The sequence below is a fragment of the Rhinolophus sinicus genome, chromosome 5 (assembly GCF_057876585.1).
Source record: "Rhinolophus sinicus isolate RSI-liver-muscle chromosome 5, RSI-T2T, whole genome shotgun sequence".
NCBI lineage: Eukaryota > Metazoa > Chordata > Mammalia > Chiroptera > Rhinolophidae > Rhinolophus > Rhinolophus sinicus.
Window position 1 is genome coordinate 54,854,717 of NC_142505.1, and position 22,800 is coordinate 54,877,516.

At 38.3% G+C, this 22,800-nt stretch overlaps 1 protein-coding gene across 7 annotated transcripts in view; it reads right to left on the minus strand.

The window, feature by feature from the left end:
- The window catches only part of FHIT (fragile histidine triad diadenosine triphosphatase), a 1,364,996-nt gene that overhangs the window by 1,218,761 nt on the left and 123,435 nt on the right, over nt 1-22,800 (minus strand). The gene's annotated exons all lie outside the window — the stretch shown is intronic.

Genomic DNA, 22,800 nt, shown 5'->3' on the forward strand with positions numbered 1-22,800 from the left:
CTCTTACAGGCAGGACAAAGAAGGTTAAATGTGTTTATTATTTAAGTAAATGCCATGGATGCAAGCACTGCTTTGTTGATGACTGTCACACAGCTGGAACACAGTGTAGAACCAATAAACATTTGCTTAACGGAAAAATAAATGAAGAGCGCCACACTTAAGGAAGTACGAATTTAAGGCAGGACTAATTCTGACTGGGGTAAATCAAAGAAAGCCTCCCAGACAGATGACACTGAACTGGACCTGGAAGAATGTTTGAATATGGACAGGTGAGATATGAGGTGACAGGAGCTGGAGGTCAGTGGCTCGGGGTGAACACAGGTGCAGAAGCATGAACGTCCACAGAACATTTTGGTAATGGAGTGCAAGCACACCTAGAGCACAGGGAAGGCGAGGAATGAGAATGAGGACTAAGGTCAGAAAGGTAATATGGTACCACTTTGTAGAGTCTGTAAGCCCAGAAGAAACATGGGCAGGCACCCCAGGCGGAATGCGCAACATGTATGTCAACTGTTGGCAACAGTGGAAAGATACCTCCCCCACTTCAATCATTCAATGGCTCCCCAATGCCCTTTGGCCAATTCTAACTGTTTAACCCAGTTTGCAAGACCTTGTGAAACTCACCAGCTTCACCACTTTGACAACCTGTCACCATCACAATTCTACAGTGGACCTTATTCTTTCTTTGCATGGGCCGTTCCATTGGCCTAGAAGATTGTCCATCAGTCCTCACCTCCCTTCAGCTGGCTGACTCCCACCACTCAGCTGAGACGTCTCAACCCAGAAGATACTGGCCTCTGGGAATCTTTCCTTGATGCCCCTACATCTGCAATCTTTATATCCTACATTTCACCCATCTCACTATGTGCAATGACTTTTCTTATCTCTCTCCTCCATCACTGCCCTCTGTGAGGGCAGGTACTATCTTTGTTAGATTCTCAGCACCTTGCAAACAGCATGGCACATTACAGGTACTCAATCAATATCTTGGAAGTAATTTTTAGGTTAGTGAATTGAGTGATTAATGGACTGACTTGTTATTGTTGAGAATATTGAGTCAAGGAGACCCATAGTCACCGCCGTAGTCCAGGGAAAACATCCCCTCTTATAAAGGCCCAGAGAATTTAATAAAGTTGGCACTTTGCTAAGTGTGGAGAGTGGAATTACTAGCTGGTCAAGGGGGACAGCATGTCAGAGAAAAACAGAGCCAGCGGGTAGTTGCTGGAGAGACCATAATTCCACAGAATGAGGGGCCATTAACATGCACCACTGCATAATCTGATTTTCATGACAGACAGATTTATTATGACTTCTAAATATATAAATCCCAGGTTATGCTTTACAGCTAACCTAACAACTTGATATATGTGTCTGACATCCCATCTTAAAATCAGATTCCAGCTTCTAATTAATTTTTATTCACCCATCGCTATAACCACAGAGGCAGAAAATCTCAGTGGGATAAACAATAGACAGGGTTTTAGTCATTCTTATTTTGTGGTGCATTTTTCATCAAAACACTGAGTTTTCTTTTTCTTCCCTACAAAAAAAAGGGGGGGAGGACAGTACTCACACTTCTATGACTTCTGTGAGGAATGAATGGAGAGCATTATACAGGAACCTGTTGTCACCATTTCTATTAAGTAACCAATCCCCCTTCTCTACTCCCACCCTCACCTTGCACCCCATTCCCCGTACACAAATTAGAATGACATCATTCTAGTCAGTTCAAAGACTGATCATTGCTTAGGTGTTACCATACATCTCGCTTTCTCCAATAGTATTAAATAACTCTCGAAGCTGAGTTGCAAACCCCATGAAGACCTGACTGTAAACCAATAATAATGTTCATAAAAATTGAAAATACCATCAACACCTTTTCACATAATCTCAAGCACATTCATAATTCACTCATACCCAGATACTTTGTTAAAAGTGCAAAGTGGTACAATAGTAGCTGGAAAAGTTTTGTAATTCACTGATTTCCTTAAAATGAGTATTCAGTAAGTCTGTATTTTTAATATGATATTAATATATGCATGTAATTTTTCAAACATTTTCTTCCATGTCCTTTCCCCCAGACATGAAAGTCAACATGGGTACCACAGTCCAGGAGAGGAGGGAAAAAAAACTGGACACATTTAATTATTTTAAATTTTTAATATTGATTTCTCTATGTGCCAGGCACTGTTCACAATCAGAGTTTGGGGGAGGATTTAATGCATTCAAGCCCCCCACAAACTCTGGAAGGTATTATTTTCTCCTTGTGACACATGAGAAAACTAAGGCACACAGACGTTGAAAAAGTTGTTTGTAGTCACAACAGATGGTAAGTGGTACAGCTGAGATTTCAATTGAGGCTGATAGCTGAGGCTCTATCACCTTGACCAATATACTGCCTCAGGGGCTTCCGGGAGAACCTACTAAATAAATAATAGTATAAGTAGCCAGATATGTTTTCGAAAACCATAAATCCAAACTACACAATCAACCTCACATTGAGAACACTACAGCATTTCTGGCTTTTTATAAGCAGATTCAAATAAATTTGGATACCAGCCTGTTTACCTACCGCAGGATGGAATACGGACTAGCAGAAGGAATACATTTAGCAAAGAACTTTACCTGACGGGCATCCTGAATCACAAAGGCCCATTGTTTGGTTTACAATAAATAGTGAAAATGGGAAAAGAAATTTAAATTTAAAAAAATGTGTAATCAGAAAAACATCTCCTCCTCGTTTTATTACAAGTATATGGTTTCTAAATCTCCTGTGCCTATCTAATTTATGTGATGGTGTGAAAAATACGTTGTTACACACACACACACACACACACACACACACACTCATACATTCACACACCCCACATATACCAGAATTACTCGGCGCTCATTTTGTCTTCAGCTGAGCCCTAAAAACATTAAAAACAATAATGGATTCACAGAACGGCAAAAAGAAGTTCATGCACTCGCCCTTCAGGCTGCATAATACTGCATTTACATTAACCAAACTATATATTCCCTCTGAAAAATCAAATGTAAATATACAAAATATTTTTATTTTTCTCCAAAGGAAGTTTACTTGTAAGGATGGAACATGTCCTATATACAGGTAAAAGTACTAATTTGAAATAAATAAATTATCACAAAACCTTAAAAGTGTTTTCTTAAATGAATGGATACAAGAATAGAAATCAAACAAACACTTGAAAGAACACATAAAGCATTTACATTACAACTAATCTATATGGCTGATTTGTAAGTTTTAGAGCCTTTTAATCAAGCCATATTTTGACTCTAGCCCTATTTAGTTAGGGCTTTATCAAAGCATTTAATTACAAAATAACATCAATGATGTTCAGATGAAACCATACACAATATAATCAAATCCTTAGCATGAAGCTCTTCAATCCGTCATTCTGAGGTCTGTTTTCTGGGCCCACTCCAGTTTAAAACAGCTTCTCCAGGAACACCACACGGCCCTTCTTCCCTTTTGCCCTCAGAATTATTAGAGCCTAATGTAATTCTTTTACAAACCTTAGGAAAATATGACTGGAATGCATGGCAAAATGCAAAGATAATATGGAACTGGGGGAAAAAACCCAAGATTTAAAAAAATGGAAAATCAATTACTGTGTTTAATAATAGTAGTAATAGCTTTTATGCTAAGAGAAGAAAAATTGCCCAGAGACAAAATAGATGTTCGACATTACAGTGCACTAATGAGTACATTTACATGTAATTTCCTGAAATTTGTGTCCAAGACTAACTGCACGTAGAATTTAGTGTCAATAGGAGTTTACAAAATCCATTCATTTTTCCTCTAATTATATTGGATATTTAAGGTGCTTGATTAGACTTGATTATTTTTCTTCTGGAGCCAACAAAGAGCCCCCAAGGGCTTTGAAAGTGGTGGATTAGTGGGGCATTTCCCACCAATGGGCAAACATTCTTGCGGTCACAATGGGAGGAAAAACAATGAGAAAGTTTCTTTGAATTCACAAGCAGGCACTGAATAAAATCTGCTGAACATGGGGAGAAGGCCAGCCCTGTCAAAGGCCCCAAAACAGAAAGAGGCAGAGCCCCAGGTTTAATAAGACTCTGCTGCCTCCTCCTTTCACAGCAGCAAGGAGAGCAGCCTCTGACAGAGACAGCCATCTCCCGCTGCCCCTGAAAAGATTAAGAGAATGCAGGCCTTAGCAAACCTATTACTCGGATTTAGAACAGAAAGGGAAATCAGTTGCAGTAACCCTGCTTCCTTGTTCAGCTTCCCCGAAGCATAATCAAATAGAGAGGCTGTGTCTCCAGGGTTCCGTGTCCAGCTGTGCCCACAAGTTGGAAAAAACAAGAAGGGACATGTAACTACTCATACCAACTTGCCCCTGTGGCTGTCATTCTTCCAAATAATTCTAAGGAATGTGGTAAGCCCTTCTCCAAAATGCTTTAAGAAGACAGATTCCTGATTGGACAAGGAGATAGAGGTAAATTCCTGGCTGAAAGCAGAATGAGAAACACTCTCTTGAGGTGCCCAGTCCTTGATGCATTATGTTCTACTGTCTCCTCAAAGCATCATCATACCCATGATTCCATGTTTCAATTCTGCTTTGATGGTCCCCATAAAATTCAGTTTTGGTCAAGTCAGTGCACCACCCATCCCAATGTTGAAAACAGGTAGTTATCCTTACTTAATGTCCTTTCCATCATCCCTGTATTAGTTTGCTAGGACTGATGTAACAAAATGCCACAAACCGGGTAGCCTAAGGAAAGAAATGTATTGTGTCACAGTTCCAGGGGTGAGAAATCCTACATCAAGGTGTCAGCAGGGCCATGCTCCCTCTAGGCTCCCTCCTTGTCTCCTCCGTGCTTCTGGTGGTGACCATCAATTCCTGACATTCCTTGGCTTGCAACTGCCTCACTCCAACCTCCTTCTTAGTAGTCATCACATTCTTTGTGTATCTGTGTCTCTGTGTCTCTTCTCTTCTTATAAGGACACCAGTCATATTGCATTAAGAATCCATCCTATTCCAGTATGACCTCATCTTAACTAATTACATCTGCAATGACCATCTTTCCAGTAAGGTCACACTGTAAGGCCATAAAGATTAGGATTTAAAAGATCTTTTGAGAGGGACACCATTCGACCCGCAACACTCCTCTATTGAATCAATCACCAAGTCAAGTCCAGACTACTTCCTAACTGCCTCTCAAGTCTGTCCACTTCTTTCCATCCCTACCACTACCATGAAACCCATACCATCATCTTTCCTGGATAATTATAAAAACTTCCTGAATCCTGCCCTCATTTTTGCACTGCTTCAATCTATTCTCCAAAAATCTTAGTTACTAAAACATAACGTAGATATTAAAAAGTATATAACTAATAAAGAATTTTCACACATTGCACATACCCATGTAACTGACACACAAATCAAGAAATAGAATATTACCAGCAACCCAGAAACACACTTGTTACCCCCTCCCAATTACCTCTGCTCCATCCCAAATGGTAACCATTACCCTGAACTCCAAAAATATGAATTAGTTTTACATGGTTTGGAACTTTATGTGAATGGGGTCATACAGTATATACACTTTTGTGCTCTGGCTTCGTCTGTTATCAAGACTCATCCTTGATGTTACAAGTAGAAATAATTGATTCATTTTCATTGCTTTCTAAATATTTCATTGTAGAAATATGCCATTTATTTATTCATGGCTCTGTCAATGACCATTCAGATTGAGTTCCACTTTGAGGGCTATTAAAAATAGTGGAGCTATGAACATTCTCACAGTCGTAACCATGTATCTAGTAGAATTACAAAGTTAGCAGAATATCATTATTCATCTTCAGTAGACATTGCCAATTTTCTAAAGTTATTGTATTATTTTCAACAGCACAGCACTGTATAAGAGTTCGTTTCTTCATATCCTTGTTAACAGTTGGTATTATTGGTCTGTTTTCATTTTAGCCATTTTGATGTGTGCACAGTAGTATCTCTGTCCCTTTATTTTACATTTCCATGATGACTAAGTATAATGAAAACTTTTTCATATTCTTATTAGCCATATGGATATCCTCTTTTGTGAAGAGCTTGTTGAAATCTATTGCCCATTTTTGTATTGCATTACCTGTTTTTGTTATTGATTTATAGAGGATATTGATATAGTCTGAATATTAGTCCTTTGTCAGATATATATATATACATATATATTCATTTCCCATTCTGGAGACTATCTTTTCTCTCCCTTAATGGTGTCTTTGGTACAAAACAGTTTCATTTTAATATAGTCTAATATATGAATTGTTTCATTTTTTGCTACTCAAAAAAATGATTTTATTGAGATATAATTCACATACCATCCAATTCACCCATTTAAAGTATACAATTCAATATCTTTTAGTATAGTCAGAGGGTTGTGCAACAATCACTTTAACCTAATTTTATAATATTCTAATCAACACCAAAACAAACCCCATACCCGCTAGCTGCCACTTCCCATTCTCCCCAACCCCCTCACCCTCACCAAGCCCTAATCCACTTTCTATCTCTATCGAATTACCTACTCTTGACATTTCATATATATGGAATCATATAACCTATAGTCTTTTTTGACTGCTTTCTTTCACTTAGCATAATGTTTTCAAGGCTCATCCATGGTACAGTACATATCAGTACTTCATTTTTTTCTTCTTGAATAATTTTTCGTTGTATGGATAGACCACATTAACTTATCCACTCATCAGTTGATGGGTATTTTGTGTGTTTCTTTTTGAGGGTGGCTATTATAAATAATGCTGCTCGTTAGTATTTTTTGTGTCCTATTTAAGCAATATTTGGCTATCCCAAAATCACAAAGATATTCTCCTATGTTATCTCCCAGATGCTTTACCATATTACCTCTTACATTCAGATCAACAATCCAACTGAAATTTATTTTGCTTACGATATGAGAAAGGGGTCTTGGTTAATGTTTCCTCACATGAAAACCCAATTGTGTCAGCACCATTTAAGGAAAAGATCCTCCCTCTGCATTGCTCTGCAGGGTCACTTTTCTCAAAATTCAAATGTACCTATATGAATGGCTCTATTTCTATATTCTCTCTTCTGTTTCACTGAGCTATTCGTTTATCTGTGTGCAATATCACACTACGCTAATTATTAAAGCTTTCTAATATAAGTGTCTCTGGTAGTATAAGCCCTCCAACTTTGTTCTGATTCTTTTTTCATGTATCTTGCCTATTCTTGGCCCTTTGCATCTGGTATTTTGATTGAGATGACACTGAATTTAGAGATCAATTCGAAGGGAACAGACCTCTTTACCATACTGGGCCATCCATTCCATGAATATATTATGTCCTACTTTTTATTTAGGTCATCTTTAGTGTCTCTCATATATTCTATACTTCTCTCTGTAAAGGTGTTTTGTGAGATTTATTCCTGCTTATATTATTTTAAGTTACTTTAGATGGTAACTTTTAAGAAGCATTTTACTAAAGTAAAATTTACATACCATGAAATTTACCCATTTTAAGTGTACAGTTTTGTGCGTTTTAGTAAACTATACAGTTGTGCAACCATAACCACAGTCTAATATTAGAACACTTCTATCAACCCAAAATGTAACCACATGCCCATTTGCAGTTAATCTCTACTCTCGCACCAGGGAACAACTGATCTGCTTTGTGTCTCTATGGTTTGCTTTTCTAGGAATTTTGTAAAAAATTGAATCATAGGGTATAGAATCTTTTGCATCTGTTCTTTCACTTAGCATAATGTTTTTAAAGTACATCCAGGTTATTTCATGTATCAGTAGTTCATTCCTTTATATCTCTACATAGAACTTTGTTATATAAATATACCAATTTTTGTGTGTCCATTTACCAGTTGAGAGATATTTGGATTGCTTTTGGCCTAAGGCCAATATGAATAATATTGCTGGGGCAGTCGGTTGGCTCAGTTGGTTAGAGCGCCGTGCTTATAACACCAAGGTCACTGGTCCGATTCCCACATGGGCCAGTGAGCTGTGCCCTCAACAATTAAATTGAAAAAATAAAACAAACAAAGGCTTGACTTGGAGTTTAGCTGCACCCTTCACAACTAGATTGAAAACGACAACTTGACTTGGAGTTGATGGGTCCTGGAAAAACACACTGTTCCCCAATATTCCCCAATAAAAATTTAAAAACTAAATAAATAACATTGCTATAAATGCTCACACACGAGTCTTCGTATAGTCACAGGTTTTATTTCTCGATGCGTTTTTACTTTAATACTTAGAACTGGAATTGCCAGACCTTATGATGAATATGTGTTGAACTTTTTCTAAAAATTGCCAAATTGTTTTCCAAAGTGGCTGCACCATTTACATTCCCACCAGCAATCTATAAGGTTCCAGTTTCTCCATATCCTCACCAGCACTTCTTATTGTTTGTCTTTTTTATTTTAGTCATCCTAGTGGATGTGATTAATATTTCATTAAGGTTTTAATTTGAACTTCCCTACTGCTGATGAACATCTTTTAATATGCTTATGTGTAATTAATATACTATATGCTCTGGTTCGTCTTTTTATTACTGACTTGTAAGAATTGCAATATGATTTGCAAATATTTTACCCACTCTGTGGTTTGTCTTTTCTTTTTCTTAATAGTGTCTTTTAAAAAACTCAAGCTTTTACATTTATAATGTCTAATTTACCATGTGTTTTTTCTTTTAGGATCTTGGTTTCGGTGATATATTGCAAAATCTTTGACTAAGGTCATTAAAACCTTCCTTTCAAGTTTTCATCTAGGTGTCTTATAATTTTAATGATTATATTTTGGTCTGTAACATATTTCATGTTAATTTTGTATATAACATAGGGTAATTTTTGGATATAGATATTCTAATTGTTCCACCTTATATTTTCTGGAAATACAATTTGGTCATAATTTATAATCATTTTTCTATATTGCTGGATCTATTTTAAGTGGTATCTTTTAAATTTTTTTTTTTTTAACAAATTTTATAAATTTTATTGGTGTATATTGGAGAACAGTGTGTTTCTCCAGGACCCGTCAGCTCTAAGTTGTTGTCCTTCAATCTAGTTGTGGAGGGCGCAGCTCAGCTCCAAGTCGCACTGCTGTTTTCAATCTTTAGTTGCAGGGGGTGCAGCCCACCATCCCATGAGGGAATTGAACTGGCAACCTTGTTGTTAAGAGCTTGCACTCTAACCAACTGAGCCATCTGGCTGCACCCCCGGAAGCTCAGGGGCAGCTCATTGTCTTCAATCTAGTTGTGGAAGGTGCAGCTCACTGGCCCATGTGGGAATCAAACTGGCAACCTTGTTGTTCAGAGCTCATGCTCTAACCAACTGAGCCATCTGGCCACCCCTTAAATGTTCATTTTATAATTATTTGTTGCTATTCTTTGTTGCTGGTCTGTAGAAATACAATTGATTTTTTTATATTGACATTGTATCCAGCAACCTTGCTAAATTCATGTTTTAAATTTACATAATTATATCTTCAGCAAATAATACATTTTTATAGCTTCATTTCCAATCTTTATAACCTTATTTCTTTTTCTAGCCTCACTGCATTTATTAGGACTTCAAGTACAATGATGAACAAAAGTGGTAATAACAGTTCCCCTTTTCTCATGCCTAATTTCAGAGTAAAGATCTCAATATTTCACTTAAGTATGATGTTTGTTGAAGGGGTTTTTTGGGGGGAGGTTTAAAGGTATTTTTTTATTAAGAATGCTTACTTATATTACTAGTTTGGTAAAAGCTTTTGCCAGGATTAGATGTTGGATTTTATCAAATGCTTTTCTACATCTATTAAGATGCATACCACACCAGAGCACCACCCAATTAGCTCCACAGGCAACACACTCAACAGGTGGAGTTGGCAGGCAACAGAGTCTCACTAAAGTGAATCCTGCTCCCCAGGATCAGCCCCCACACAACAGCTCCTCCACGGTAGCTATGGTAAGTCCTCACAACCAATCAGCCTGAGAGTCAATCCCACCCACTGATGGGCCAAAAGCAATCAAGGCTCACCTACAACAGGAGCACACACACAACCCACACAATGGACACACCTGGATCACTGAGCTCAGGTGACCAGGGAGACTGTGCCACTGGATCCCACAGAACACCTACTACATAAGGACACTCAGCCAAAACTGGGCAACAGAGCAGCTCTACCTAACACATAGAAACAAACACAGAGAGGCAGCCAAAATGAGGAAAGAAACATGTCCCACATAAAAGAACAGAACAAAACTCCAGATAAACAGAATGGAGGCAAGCAATCTACCAGATACAGAATTGAAAACACTGGTTATAAGGATGCTCAATGAACTTAGGGGAAGAAGAGATGAACTCAATGAGAACTTACTGAAAGAGATAGAAACCATAAAAAGAACCAGTCAGAAATGAAGAATAACTGAAATAAATAATATATTAAATGGAATCAACAGCAGATTAGACGAAGCAGAGAATCAAATCAGCAGTTTGGAAGGCAAAGTAACAGAATAAAAATGCAATCAGAACAGCAAAAAGAAAAAGATTTTTTAAAAAACAAAGAAAATTTAAAGAACCTCTGAGACGATAACAAGCATACCAACATTTGCATCATAGGGGTACCAGAGGAAAAGAGACACCAAGGAATTGAAAACCTATTTGAAGACACCTGAAATTAATAAAAATAAAAAATAAAGAAAGAAAAGAAAGAAAACCTATTTGGAGAAAAAATGATGGAACACTTCCTTAACCTAGTGAAGGAAAAAGACAGACAAGCCCAGGAATTGCTAAGAGTCCCAAACAAGATGAACCCAAAGAAGCCGACATGAAGACACATCATAATTAAAGTGCCAAAGGTTAAAAACAAAAAGAATCTTAAAAGCAGCAAGAAAAAAGCAGCTGGTTATATACATGAGAGTGCCCAAAAGACTGCCAACTGATTTCTCACAGAAACTTTACAGGCCAGAAAGTTCTGGCACAAAATATTCACAGTGATGAAAAGCAGGGACCTACAGCCAAGATTACTCTACCCAGCAAAGATATCATTTAGACTCAAAGAACGGGTAAAGGGTTCTCAGAAAAGAAAAAACTTAAAGTTCATCCCCATCAAACCAGTATTACAAAGAATGTTAAAGGGACTTCTTTTAGAAAAGGAAGAAAAAATATACATCAAAAAAATAAATAATAAAATAGCAATAACTATATACATATCAAGAATTACTTAAATGTAAATAAATTAAATGCTCCAATCAAAAGACATAGGATGGTTGAATGGAAAAGAAAACAAGACACATACATATACTGCCTACAAGAGATCCAATTCAAATGAAAAGACACATACAGACTGAAAGTATAGGGATGGAAAAAGATATTTCATACAAATGGAAATGAAAAAAAAGCTGAAGTAGCAATACTTACATCAGACTAAATAGACTTTAAAACAAATGCTATAACGAGACAAAGAAGGACATTTCATGTACAATAGCCAAGATATAAAAGCAACCTAAGTGTCCATCAATTGATGATTGGATAAAAAAGTTGTGGTACATACATATATACAATGGAATATTACTCGGCTGTAAAAAAAAGAATGAAATTTGCAACAACATGGATGGACATAGAGGGTAGAGTGAAGTAAGTCAGACAGAGAAAGACAAATACCATATGATTTCACTTAATATGTGTGTAATCTAAAAAACAAAATAAACAAACAATCAAAACAGAAATTGACTCATAGATAAAGAAAACAAACTGATGGTTACCAGATGGGAGGGGGGTTGGGGGCACTAGGTCAAAAAAGTGAAGGGATTAAGAAGCACAAATTGGTAATTACAAAATAGTCTCAGGGATATAAAATACAGCACAGGGAATATAGTCAATAATATTACAATAACTATGTATGGTGCCAGATGGGTACTAGACATTGGGGAGACCACTTCATAAGTTTTATAAATGTCTAACTACTATGCTGTATACCTGAAACTAATATAATACTGAGTATCAATGTAATTGGGAAAAAAAAGAAAACAATAAACCAGGAATATAACTTTGGGATACAGATGGAACCACATCTTTATACTACAATGCAGAGCTTAACAGTATGGAGTTCCTTCTTTGGACTGTGACAAACCTGGAATCAAGTCATTGCTACATCTCTTTCCAGATGTAAAACTTCAAGCAAGGTTCTCAGCATCAGCTTCCCAAACTACAAAATGGGGATATTGATAATATCCATTTGATTGTATTATTACAATCATGTAATAAGTGTTACTTTGTATGCAAAGTGGTTAATACAGTGGTTGAATCATAGAAAGTTCCATATAAACAAGAGCTATTATGATGACAATGATGCCCATGATGATAATGATGATGAAAATAATAAGGTTTTATAGCATCTGGTAAAATACTAAATCATTCAATCAAACACACACACACACACACACACACACACACACACACAAATACAATTAAACATTGTAATTTCCACCAAATAGATGTAGTCCTTTTCTCTCCCATTAACAGATTTGGTAAAGACTTAATTTCTTTGGTTTCTGCATTGGGTACGTTTGTTGGCAAGAAATACAAACCAACCATAGTAAGGTTACTCAAAAACAAGAGGAACTTATTGGAAAAATAGGGCAGTCTCTCACGATATTGAAAGAAGAATTGACCAACTAAGCTTCGTAAAGAAGAGGAATCAAGGTAGCTCAGGAGAACTCGGAGGGAGGAACTTAAAGACACTTCTTTAGAGCACTGCTATGCAAGGGACTGAAATATCACCAACACCTACCTTTTGCTCTCAGTTCAAAATTCCAAAATCTTAAGAGAGAGAATCTGCTTGGCATAAGCAGGTCAGATGCCCACCCCTGAAGCAGTCATCTCTATTCGAAGCAGCTGCATCAAACATCTTAATCTCAGCTGCTGGAAGCCCACCTCTGTGGATCAGGGGCAGCTCCCAGAGAAGAATTTTGTTTTGGAGCCAGAAAGTCATCCCAAAAAATACTACCACAATTATAGGGACCCTACCTAAGATAAGCATTCTCTGAAAGAAGCCATTTTGTCCTACTCTTTGCCCATCCAGAAGTGTAGTGTCCAAGTTATGCACCATTAACTGCTTGGGAGGGAGTTAATTACAAATTAAATATAATTGAATTGTTGAGTCTGCTTTCAAGTCCTCTAAATAGAATAACAACATGCTACCTCATAGAGCTAGATCAAAGCTGAGTCCCTTGCTTTGTATGACGACAGAAAGACTTTGTAAGATTTTTTTAAGTTTAGAGGCACACTTTTAAAAAAATTTATAGTGCCAATCAACAAAATTTAGGAGAAGATATAACGGAAACTATGCTCCATAGGAGCCGTTAAAAGGAATCCTGGAAAGTTGAAGGTATTTACCAATGGTGAGGAAAATTTCATATTAGGTCACTACGCAAAATGATAATAAAAACCCTGATTTCAAAATTCCTTTCTTCTCCTCCTCTAACATAAATTGTTACCCACCTAAAAGGGTGGGAAAGAACTAAAAATACGATGACTGCATTCTACAGCAAAAAGGAGCTTTATCCTGCTATACCTGCAAAAAAAAGAGGTATCAAGGAAACTGTAAGTATGGCTGGGCTGGAAAAGGTTGAAATGTATTGAAAATTTGGGCAATGGTGGCAACAGGAATTGGGGAATTTCAGCAACAGAGCAAGAAAAAGATGTTTGGGATGGAGATAGGGGGTGATTCTCATGTATAATAAAATTGGCATCAGTGTATATGGTCCTAGCCTACTAATGCATCATAATTTCCCATTGGGAATATGTACTGGACCTATGGTTCTCAGACATTTTTTGATCTGGAAGAAAAATGTATTCAATACTTGGAAAGCTGACACAGAACTTCCAAAGGGGAGGCAGACAGATAGCGTGGTGGGGAAGGTTCTTGGGTCAGACTCGGTGGTTATTTTATCTTTTGAGTCTCGGTTCCTTCCTCTGAAATGAGGATAGTATTTTTATCTATACCTCCTTTAGATCTTTGTGAGGATAAAATGAGCCAACAACTGTAAAAGGCTTATCGTGATGCTGCCACATTGTAGGCACTTAAGAATACTTGTTGCTGCTGTTGCTATTCTCCTTCTTTTGTTCTTTAACATACATTTGCTAGACTCATTGTTTCTAAACATTCGCCTTTAACAATCCAGAAAAACAACATTAGAAACAGAGACAGCAGTCTGAGTCACCAGGTTTTTCTTTGCTCAATCAAGACATGAAAACAAAATAAAACTATCATTTATTATCCTCATCATTGTAAAGGAAGGAAAGACCATTTTAATTCCATCAAATGAGAGGAGCCCATCATCTCAGAATAAAAGACAATTCTACAGACAGATGAAGAGGATGTGATTGGCGCTGGGGCACCACAACACACGTGGTGGCCTAAAGCCAACAAATAAGGCCCCAGTGGAATCTGTGCTGAACACCCCATTCTCCTCTTTGGCTCATGCTACTTCCTCCGTCAGGAACCCCTTCCCTACATGTCCACATGTCCACAATGCTGTTCTTTTAATGAGCCTGAGAACCAGAACTTCCCTGAGAGCTACCTGATCCTGTCAGCTGGAAACACTCGATTCTAACATCAAGTCCATCTTGGGTTCTCTCATCACACTGCCCACTGTCTACTTTGTCATTGGGAAAGTGTGCATCTTATCCATCCACAAAACTAAGGATTAAACCCAGGAACAGATCCAGAGCTGACTCATTTCAGCAGGCCTCACAGTGCCTCATGGGGCCGTTCACATAGTATGCAATTGACACAGGCCTGTAGAATGATTCTAAATATAAGATTTGCTACCTTGAGTCAGCAAACCAAGCCTGAAACAGTTTGTATGGCTCTAAACCCAGAAATGTTAAATGGACTTTGCAAGAGTGCATATTCAAAAGCACATAATTAGGCAACCCAACATCTAGTCATCTATTGATCAACAGATGAATAGGTAAATAAAATGCGGTATATGCATACAATGGACTACTCTTCAGCCTTAAAAAGGAAGGAAAGGGCCGGCCCGGAGGCTCAGGCAGTTAGAGCTCCATGCTTCTAACTCCAAAAGCTGCCAGTTCGATTCCCACATGGGCCAGTGGGCTCTCAACCACAAGGTTGCCAGTTCAATTCCTCGAGTCCCACAAGGGATGGTGTGCTGTGTACCCTGCAACTAAGATTGAAAGGACAACAACCTGACTTGGAAAAAAAAAGTCCTGGAAGTACACACTGTCCCCCAATAAATTCCTGTTTCCCTTGCCCAATAAAATCTTTATCCAAAAAAAAAAAAAAAAAAAAAGGAAGGAAGGAAATTCTGACACATGGAACAATTTGGATGAACCCTGAAGACATTATGCTGAGTGCAATAAGCCAGCCACAAAAAGACAAATATTATGGAGATGGATGATGGTGATGGTTGCACAACAATATGAATGTACTTAATGTCAGAGAACTGTACACTTAAAAATGGTTAAAATGGTCAAACTGTACTATGCACATTTTACCACAATAAAAATCTTTTTAAAAAATTTAAAACTATTTTTATGAAGCACATAATCAGAAAAACATAGAAAGAATAGTTAAAGGGATAGAGGCTGTTTGGAGCGGACCTGAGCTCCGAAACAAGGAGGTACAATGAGAAGGGACTATGACAGCAGTTGTCAATTCAGAGTCATTTTGTGTGAAGGGCTCAATCTTGTTTTACTCAGCCCCAGATTACCCCCACATACCCAATGAGTAGGAGCTAGAGGAGACAGATTTCAATTTGACCTAAAAGAGAACTTTCAACAGTGATGTCTAAAGATAGAACAGATTGCTTTTATAAATAATGAGCTCCTTCCTCGTCACTGTAAGTATTCAGGTATATTCCCGTGGCAGAAATATTTAGAGAAGCAAGTATCAGATGAATGTTGGACTAAATCTGGCTCCTAAAAGCCAGTTAAATGGCTAACGCCAATACATGATGAAGTTATCACTCATTGGTGGCAAAATAACAAAATCAAAGACAAAACTGAGAGGTTTTATAAAGGTAAATATATTCGATCATTTTAATTCTAAGATTGTGCCTTCCACTCCTTTAGTATTAAAATGGCCAATCTCCTGTGAAAGAATAGTGAATGATAATGTTTTCATCAATGTGCTTTTTGGGGCAAAACTAGAAGTTTACAAAGTGAGCCCTTAATTTTAGGGGAAGAAGATTTTCCTAGCTTCAAAGTCTGAGAATCATTTGAACAGGTAACTCTTAAGACCTTTTCAAAATTCCAAGAGTCTGTGTTTATGGCCAAGGATTATTATCTTATTGCTTTCATTGTTCATTTTAACCATATTTCAATGTGTGTGCAGAGTACAGCCTCTCTCAGGGGGATTTTCCCAAACGCTTCCTTCACAGGGATGGCCTGCATTGATATAAAAATTGAGATTTCCAGTCTTTCAGGGATTTCTATCTCATGAGAAAAGAGAGAGCTTTATTTTAGAGATGTTTATCCAAATTCATTAGAGTCAATGGGCCAAATTCCAAATGGCATTGGCCTCTCAATTGATTTTACTGTGCAGGCGTGCTCGGGAGAGAAAGTATGTGTGCATGTGTGGCTGAGAGAGAGAGAGAGAGAGAGAGAGAGAGAGAGAGAGAGAAAGAGAATGTGTATGTGTGTGTGTGTGTGTATGTATACAGAGATAAAGATAGGGGAAATATGAATGAATGGATATAGGTACCAACAATCATAAGAGGGAAAAAGGTGATATATATTTAGAATTACATTTAAGAACTATTTAATGATAAACAAAATTAAGGTTATACATACCACCAGCAACAATGGTTTGTCTATGGGTATTTTTTTTTTTTTTTTTTTTTTGGTCACTTATTTTTAAACCAATAGAAAAAAATGTGAAGGCACCAAGTTATTTTACTGTCAGGAACCAAAAGATTAAAGATGCATTGATGACATCGCTCCATACCAAACCCCCAGATCTCTTTGCTTCCCCTAATTTCTGCTTTCTCCTGCAAGATCTCCATTTGGATCCTGCAGAAAACATTTCTCTTTCTGTCACTCACAATCTATCAAGACAGCATTATCTTCTGTGGTTTAAGAATAGAAACTCCCTTTAATTTGGTGGTTAATAAAGACATTTCATTAACATTCCTTAACTAACAATTATTATTCTAATTTACTACAAAAGAGCAAGAGAAGCACTTACATTTTTCAGCCTATATTGCATCACCAGCACAGGGAAGAGACCTGGTCCTCTCTTGAGATTAAAAAAAGACTTATTAAGCCAAAAAGTGGGCCTAATGTGAAGCTGTGCTTTCTGTACATTCTTTCCACATTTTAATCAGAGCAGTGGTTAGGAGTTTGGGCCCTCAAATCACACTTGGTTTCAAATCCAAGGCAAGACATGCAACTTTTATAAGTCTCAGATTCTTCATCTATAAAATGGAGTCATGTGTCAATATCCACCTCATAAGATTAAATTAGATAGCCAACAAATGTTAGCTGCTGTCGCTACTGCTCCTACTCTCCTCTTCCCTCATCACCATCATCAAATCAATGTATGAGTTAAGATCCTTCAGTGATAAGTAATACAAATTATCCTGCCTGACTTTAGCAAAACGGAAAAGAAATTGAGTCTGTGTGTACAGATTAACTCCTGAATTCAAAGTAAAACTAAATCAAGGTTACAAGCAATAGGAACCAGGACCCCAATAACTGATGGGCAATTAGTTCTTCAGGCTTCCACCATCAGGAAGAATCAGCTGCAACCATTTTCCATCCTGGGGTCAACGTACTGTACTCAAGACTCAGAATCCCTGGAGAGCGAGCCAGAGAAGGCTGCCTTGGTCTCCACCACCCCTTTGCCAGGGAAAGGCAAGGAGTTTGACTGACAGCCCCAATATACTGCATATGGTGGGGAGGCTGCTCCCCCATTGGAAACATCTACATGTATAGATAGTCCAAAGAAGGGGAATACAGACACTGAGCAGATACAAATAACAAATGCCCACCTCATCCCAAGAGACTACTATATCAAGCTCAATTAGGGCTACATCCTCTTCTCTCTTTATCAACCTCTTTTAACATATAAGTTATTTTAATATATAAGCTATTAATTTTTAAAGCTGTTACTGAAACTCATTTTGAGGAAAATAACAAGGCCCCAGAGCTCTACAGCTTATATGCCACTTTTTTTAAAAATATGCTGCTTGTCAAAAAAAAATTTTGTTGAAAACTTTCCTATTAGAATTTCCAGGAAATGTACTGCCTTTATGGTCAAGTTATTTACCAATTGTTTCTGCTGTTAAGAAGCACATAGAAAGCACCAATACAAAAACGTTGTCTGAAGATGACTTAGAGAAATAGTTGTTCTCTTACAAAGAAATTACTTTTTTATATTCAATAAGATGAAGTTTATGCTCAGAAATCAGGCTATGAAGCAAGATTTTGTTTTGATAATCTTTTGTTGGTGATGTTTTGGTGAGAAAGGATTAACGATAAAAAGCAATGGTGTAAAAAGAATAATAAATAATAATAAAATATATGACCCACAATTCCATTAAGATTTTCTTCCAGCTTACCAGTTGAACAAATCCCAAACAACAAAAATAAACAGTCTGATTAATTTGGAGCCCCAAATGTCTAAGTCGTTTAGTGAAAATGTTTCTCATAAAGCCCAGGGCTCTGTGAACACAAAGCTGAGACAAATCCTACTTCTACCCTTAGCTGTGTGACTCTGGGCAAGTTACTAATCTGCCAAAACATCCCGTCCTGGCCTCACCCATAAAATGAAGTACATGAGATGAGGGGATGTTTTGAGGACTCATTGAGATAATAAATGGAAGATGCTTGACACTTGACCAGGCACATTGTAAGCACTCAATGATAAATGTTAGTATTTATATGTATGGGGGGAGGGAGAGGAGGGAAAGAGAGAAATAGATCTCAGCAGGCAGTGATTTTGCTCCCCAACGAACATCTGGCAGTGTCTGGAGACATCTATGGTTATCATATCCTGGGGGTTAGAAAGGTGGGGAGTTCTGGCATCCAATTCATAGAGTCCAGAGATATAGTTGAAGGGGAGCAGAACATACCACCCCAAAATATGCGTCTTTGGCATTAGGATTATTTTAGGCTGAATGTTTTTAAGAAATAGCAGACATAGGAAAAGTTCTGAAAACTGAGTAGATGTTAACTTTTTGTAAGAACACTTACATTTATAAGGAAATTCTCCATTTGTGAGGGTGTCTCTTTCTCTGTGCCAGAAAAGGGATGATTCTAAATCTCTAGAAACTCTTATCAATGAAGAAGGCAAGGAATTAAATCTGTAAAATGACCTTACCCTTGTTTATTGTGCTTTTCCTGGTCACCCCCATAACTGGCCTCACCCCTTCCTCCCATCATCTTCTTTTGTCTTTAGCTGAAGATGGTATTTAAGGGGATGGATTGGACCATTTCAGAGAGTGACTCAGTTTTCCGGGTCTCTCCCCGACATATAGGAGGTATCCACGTTATTAAACTTCTGTTTGCTTTCCTCCTGTTGATCTGCCTTTAATCACAGGGGTGTCTCAGCCAAGAACCTAGAAGGGTAAGGGGGAAATTATTTTTCTTCCCCTACACAGCTAAACATTCTGCTAGACACAGGACAGGCCCCCACAACAGAATTATCAGAGACAAAATGTCAAAAATGCCAAGGTTGAGAAAAGAGAGAGAGAGAGAGAGAGAGAGAGAGAGAGAGAGAGAGAGAGAGAGAGAGAGAGAGAGAGAGGAAGAAGGAGGAGGAGGAGGAGGAGAAGAAGGAGAAGGAGAAGGAGAACAGGAAGAAGAAGCAGAGAGCAATGGGATGCACTGCTAAAGGATTTGGAAGAGGAGGTAGAGCCAGAACAGGACAGTGGATCAGCGTGGCACATTTACAATTAGAGTGACTGGGTGTCTGCCATCCACAAGGTCTTGAGTAAGTGCTCAGAACCTCAGGATTCTTGCCTGTAAAATGGGCATAATTCTATCTACCTCAAAAGGCAGTTAGCAGGTATTATATTTCCCCTTGACCAAATCATTATGGATGCAACCAGCAGGACTACACCAGGGTATGTATCTGCCCGCTGACTATCAACTCTAATTGTTAGGTGCTTAATAAGTAAAGGGTTACTATTCTTGTTACATGGGAGACCAATAGCCAGGTTTGAAGTTGAACTTGGCCATGCTGGAAATACTTTGAAGGGTTACTTCAGCAAGACTTAGTTCCCTCTTATAAGGAAGCCATCAACAACCAGACTTGAGCCCAAATGAGTCTTTCGTACAAGGCAGGTGTTCTCGACTGGAATCCTCAAAAACCTCTGGGGGGAGGTTGTTGTTGTTGTTTGTTTGTTTGTTTTTGTTTTTCCCTCTGAAGAGAGCCCAAAAATGGGTTAAAGACCACTGGGTTAGGGGTTTTTCAATAGAAAGTAATAATGATGATGCAGTAGAATTTCTGAAGAGATCATTATAATGTGAAAGACCTAGAACACCGATGTGGGAGTTTGAATTCTGCCTTTGCCACTTGCTGGCTCTGCAATCTTGGAGACTGAGTGAACTAAAACCCCTTTGAATCTCACCTGTAAAGTTGCAATGCTCGTAATAGCTACCTAAAAGGGATCTTGTGTGGAATAAAATGAGACAATCCCTCCGAGATACTCAGCATAGCACCCAGAATGTATGTAATACAAGCTCATTGGGATTAGCCTTCATGAAGATAGTTTTTGCATAGATCGCTACACACCCAGATGGCGGTACATAGCTTGAGCCTTCTCTAACTCCATATGATGTACGCTATCAGAAAAGTCGCAAAAATTCTCCAATTATACCATTCACCTACTGCCAGTTCAGACAGAGGATTCAGATTCTGATGCACCCTCTCTGTAATAACATCTATACCACATCAGAAAGTGGATGGAAGAAGTAGCTATGAATGTCATCATAAAACCTCTTTTTACACATTAAACCCTCATATAAATGTCCCTCCTCCGATAAATCTCCAGGGAACGCCCCTGGAGTCTCCCAAAACACAATGGTATGCTTCATTTTACGTTGCTGAGGGACAATTCTAAGCCTGTCTCACTTACATATAGGATACATGTTCCTCAAGGACTTTTTTCTATAGCCCTCATTCCTCCTGGTACCTTATGCAAACAAGATTTTATGCACAGGTCAGGTGAAGAAAGTGGACTGCTCTGAGGCCTGCCTCTACCCAACAATATACCCACAAAGAGGGACTCTAGGGATTTGCAAGTGTATTCCACAGCAAAACAGCCTAAAATTCTTCCTCATCCATCCGTTTCCTCAACCTCAAGCAGTGGCTTAAAAAAAAAATTTAAAAACTCACCTGTCTCTGCCTCTCATTCTAGTCCGCCCCCGCCCCACACCCCCTCAGCACCCACACCTCCTCCTGTCACCACATTTCCAGTGTTTATGACACCTGGCTCCCCTCTTCAGCCTCCTGAAAGTAGAGTCTGGCCGGAACAAACGCCTTTCTCTCTTTTGAAGCAGCCCCTGGAATTCTGGTTAATGAATTCTCCATCATTCCACAGGGACACCCTCCACCAGAAATTCCTCTCTCCTTAGCTTGATGCCCATTGAAGCTTCGGCCAGAGGCTAAAGGTAGATGACACTCCAAACTCCTCCTTCCCCAGAACAGTTCTGAAGGAAAAAAGACTTCCCCTGCTCTTTCCCTGACTTGCAGGGCAACGTCAGCATGAATCAGAGGTGCCCTTTTTGCAAATGACAAAATAGACGCGCTCATAACCAAGAGCTTCTCACCAAGCCCTCAGGGCTTTAAATCTTTTCCAAGGAAACTGCAATTTGTAAAGAAACCCCTTAAATGATGTTGTGCAAGGAAGTTAAAGCAGGCACAGAAGGATGGAGTAACATTTCACCATCTGCCTGTGATAATAATAATGCCGCCGCCTTGCAAAATGTCTAATTGATTGTGCAACAGAAGTACAAAGATCCTGCCATAATCTAACAAAGATTATCCCTAAATTATACCTTTGCAGAAGAAGAGCATGAAGGTCGGTGCTCTACAGAACCAATTCTGAGCATATGAATTTTCTGGTGGCAGAATGATAGCAGCCCCGGGACACAGTTGGGCAAGATCGAACCAATTCACTTTACTATAGTTGCTTAGAGCAATGTCAAGCTGGGGCCACATAGAGAGCAGGGGGATAGGAAATGAATTTAGGAAGCATTTCCCACTGGTGGAATAGAAAATGCCTTAAAGCGGTATGGAAGAACATCTGTTTGGGTTTCCTGTGGAGGAAGCTTTACTCTCCACAGTGTCAAGCCAAGAGGATTTATTCCACAGGAGTCATGTCATGCATCATGAGCTCTGTGCTAGCATGGACCTCTCTGGGAACCACGTTTTTCTACAATGGCAGAACTCAGACCTGAATCAAGGGCTCAGGAAGAGCAAGCTGGAAGAAGCAGGTCTGATTTCACAAGTCTCTTAAACTCACTTTTCCACAAGAAGGACTCAGGTAGGCACTCCTGGTCTGACCCAAGCAGAAAATGGTGACTGAGCTTACTGCCTCATAGGCAGGTCTCCATCGTCAAAGGACTACCGACCACTATTAAAAAGCTAAGTTATAACCGTTTTTTTTAATTACTATATATATTTTTTTTACTTTCTCTCCATTTAATACATACAATATATTTTATATATATATATATATATATATATATATATATATATATATATATATATATATATATATATAATGCTTATATCCTAAATATATATGTGTGGGTATAT